General features: G+C 36.9%; 1 pseudogene across 1 annotated transcript; it reads right to left on the reverse strand.

Moving 5' to 3' along the window:
• Positions 1-372: 372 nt before the first annotated feature.
• Positions 373-1142, reverse strand: LOC104515724 (annotated as a pseudogene). Its single transcript, XR_727946.1, has one exon. The product of XR_727946.1 is annotated as an ERC protein 2 pseudogene (transcript).
• Between the last annotated feature and the right edge of the window lie 3003 nt (positions 1143-4145).

The following is a 4145-nucleotide window of genomic DNA, read 5'->3' on the forward strand; positions in this document are numbered from 1 at the left end:
AGCTCATACAAAATATGCCTCTGGATGTTTACTTAGACTTTTGCAGAAGTGGCTCATTTACCTCTTCAGATAAGGTTGCTGAGTATATTTAGACTGTTGCTGCAAAAAAGCACTGGATATGAAAATGAGTAGTGATAAACAATATTCTCTTCAGCTATAACGTGAAAGAATGATGCATGAAGGAAATTATAATCTGCATTCAGATTCTTATTAGTGTGCTTTCCTACTGTTTAGCTGCCAGAGGCAGATAGATCAAGACATATATTGGTGCTGTAAATGTCAAACTTGTTCCAGCATAGGATACAGTACCATAAGCAAAACATCAAGTACTTAGCTGCAAATCAATAGAAAGGAACTTTCAGAACTACTTACCTGATTTTCCTCATGGGAAACTCTCATTTGTTCTTTAAGAACTGACATTCTGGCTGCTTCTTCTTTCCTCAATACTCTTTCTTTCTTTAGCTCAGGACTCCAGAAAGTTTTGATGCTATTCATGGAGGATCCCAGCTTGCTGTCCTTAATGTCCAGTTCTTTTCTTAGAAGATCGTTCTCCCTCTGTAGATCCTTAAGCTGAGCCTGCAGATCTAACATGGTACTATCTCTAACCTGTCTCAGCATAGAAGGAACCTGATGGTGGTGATGGTGTGCAGATGTGGTCAGACCTCCGTGCTGATCAGTGTAAGAAAGGACATCTGTGTGTGAAAGCCCAGCTGAAGCAATATTAGGACTGCTCCCCATAGCTGTAACTCGACCACCATACACAGCGCGATTTGTAGCCCTTCCAAGAGTCATTGTGCCCTTTGGGAAAGTAGTAGAAGCTACACCTTCATGGTCACTCAGATACATTGGTCCAGATGTTGCATAGGCTGCATTAAGGGACTGGATGTTCTCCATTGACAACGTCTTACCTGTTCCTCCTCCTCCTCCACTATTTGTTCGCCTATGGCCCAGGCGAGGAGATCTTGGCAAACGAGGAGACCTAGAGGGACTTCCTTCTAAGTTGCTGATTGTTCTTGCACTTCCATACATTTTTCTTCTACTTTGAGGTACTATTTATTAAGAAATTAGTAACACAAGAGTTGAATATTAAATTTATAATTCCAGCTATAAATATTGGCAGTTTCACTGCATTCTTCCAGTAGGCGAAACTCTATTGTTCCTCCAAAGTCAGAGACCTGAAAAAAAGTATTATGAAAGTAAGTAAATTTTCATCTCGGAAAATGAGTTTACAAGTAATCAGCATGTACCAGAAAATAAAGTAACCCACTTCCTAGAGTAATTACTTTAAATGAAAATTTACAATACATTTTGTATTTAGTATGACTAGTTAAAAACACATTTTCAAACAAATTTCATTCAAATGAAAAAAATGCTCATTTCTTTCTTGCTAGAAAATATCTTGACATTTTGACTTAGCTTAACAACCTTTATGTTGCGATGAACACCATGGGCCCAAAAACATATCTTAGCTGATACGTTAATGGACTTAAATGACTGACAATGTGGAATTATATAGAGAAAAAAAATAACAGAAGTTGTTGACATTAAGAACTACCCAAACTAAGATATTACGTTTTCAAAAGACAGGATAAAAGTAGCAACTCAGAAGTTGTGTATATTCTCTAGTAATATTAGATTAATTAAGACAGACCAAGGAAACAGGCAGGGGTTTTAATTTCTGTTTGGATTAACAAGTAAGTTTTTGTATAGGAAAAAGAATGAAGGAAACTGTTACAGTACAAACATATTTTAATAACAAATATTAACAATAAAATTAAGCTAATTTGAGTATTTCCTTCTAAACAATTATAATTTATTACAACACAGTATGTGTTCAGTGAAGAACTAGCTTGCTAATATTTGTTGTAATAAACCTCTCACAAAAAGCTTGCATGACAATCTAGGGTTTCATTTAGAAAAGAAGTGCTTGTGAAATATAATTGTTTCTTTTTTTTCTCCTATGTATATCATATTATTACTTCGATAAAACAATCCTTGGAATTTATTTCACTAAACAACAGATGAATGTGGACCAATGCTCTGTTTTCAAATTCTTCAACACCATCATTATACATTTACCAAGTTTCAAGTAACTGTATTAACTTTAGACAGATAAACATAAACATACAATAGGACTCTTTTTTTAAAGAAATCTGACAGTTTCACTATATTTGTGGTATTAATTAAATTGATGGTCATTAACCAGATCTAGCACTATTTATTTCAAAGGTAACTAGAAGAAAAACAGAAGTTGGATTCAGTCAAATCCAGTATTCTTTAATCATAACCCCAAGGCATCCTCATTATCTATAAATACATTTTACTTCCCAGTGTTTTAAAACATCTGTTCTACATTTGTGAAAAAAGTGTTGATGAAAGGGCAGGCAGAAACATGATTTGATGTTATATTTATTAACAAAGCTGTAGTATATTAAATCCTCACCAGCATTAGCATAAAACATTATGGATACTAATTATGTATTAAGCATGCCGAAATCTCCACTCACCCTTCATTATCCCACACAAGCATATAGAGCACAGTTTACATGAATTCTAAGAATGCTTGATATATGCTACATTTTCATCAAGTTTGTCAGCATAGCCTAATGAATTTTTCTTTTATTTGAGTTACCAGTATGCATCTGAATTAGCTGAGATGCTTCAACTACTATTCTACAACAGTGGCCATTGAGAATTTTCACCTCTCTCCCAAGAGGTCACAAGAATCTCGTGTCAAGTCACAAGACTGAGAAGTGGAAGGCACAGCACTACACTGAAATGTTGATGACAGTGTCACTATAGGTGGTGGTCAAAAATAAGAGTGTGGTATTAATTCAATATTGCAAATTTGGAAACACCGAACTCTCTACTGCACCCAGACTGCTCCATTAAAAATAATGCATTTCAATGTGAACACCGCCCTTGGCAAAATGGATCAAACAAGCTAACGTAACATTGTTCCATACGATCTGTATTAACAAGACCAGTAATTCTGTCATAAAACATCACCACTTTTTGCCATGTACTAACAGTTCAGCTATGCATAAAGCAAAGCAGAGGTACCTACTTCAATGAGAAAAATGCAGTTTTTAACTACTTAGGAAGACATAGATACAAAATTACATTCTAGTAACTCTTTTCTTCAGGATCACATAACTCAAAATAACAATACTTTTAATTCTAGAGGCGAAAGCCTAATTCAACTTCTTGAGCCATGAAAACCTCTTAAAGCTTCCAGAAGTCAGCCCCAAGGCACACAGATTTACAGGAACCAGGTGTAACTTGCTGATTTGCATTTTTTAATTCTGACATTTTATCTTGAGCATCCAAATCTGCCCCCCTTTTCAGCTGTCATCCAGCTCATGACCCACATCTTGTTCAACAAAAAAACCTGGTGCCGCTTTTCTGCCATCTCAGCTTCAATGCATTGATCAATAAAAACTATACCTCATGATGACTGGGGGCAATGGAATTGCTTATTTTAATTCTCAAGTGCCAGCCATCCTCTGGCCCAATAACATCACTCATAATGCACTGTGAGAAATCCATCCTTGCATATTTCTAGTTTCCTGAAAAAGTTCTGAAGCCTCTTCAAAGAGGATTTCAAGTGAGATCAGAGCTGAAGAGCATTTTCCTTCCACTTGCTCATGGCAGATCCTGAGCAAAAACAACTGTCTTCTAGACTGATACAATTCTTCCCCCTTGGGGGTTTTTGATGGAGGGTTTTGGGCTTCTTCTTTGGTGTGTGTGTTTTCTTGTTTTCTTCCCTCCCCTTCCCCTCGACTAGGGCATAGTATTAGCTTCATAATGGTCAGCATTACCATTTCCTTACCATCAACCATGTTAAGGGCTGACCCTGGCTGGAGGCCAGGTGCCCACCAAAGTCGCTCTGTCACTCCTCAGCTGGGCAGGGGAGAGAAAAATATAATGAAAGGCTCTTGGGTTGAGATAAGGACAGGGAAATATCACTCAGCAATTACAGTCATGGGCAAAACAGACTAAACTTGGGGAAATCAGTTTAATTCATTACCAATCAGATCAGAGTAGGATAATGAGAAATAAAGCCAAATCTTAAAAACACCTTCCCCCAGTCCTCCCTTCTTCCCAGGTTTAACTTCACTCCTGATTTTCTCTACTTCCTCCTC

The sequence above is a fragment of the Eurypyga helias genome, unplaced genomic scaffold, assembly GCF_000690775.1.
Source record: "Eurypyga helias isolate BGI_N326 unplaced genomic scaffold, ASM69077v1 scaffold24209, whole genome shotgun sequence".
Classification (NCBI taxonomy): domain Eukaryota; kingdom Metazoa; phylum Chordata; class Aves; order Eurypygiformes; family Eurypygidae; genus Eurypyga; species Eurypyga helias.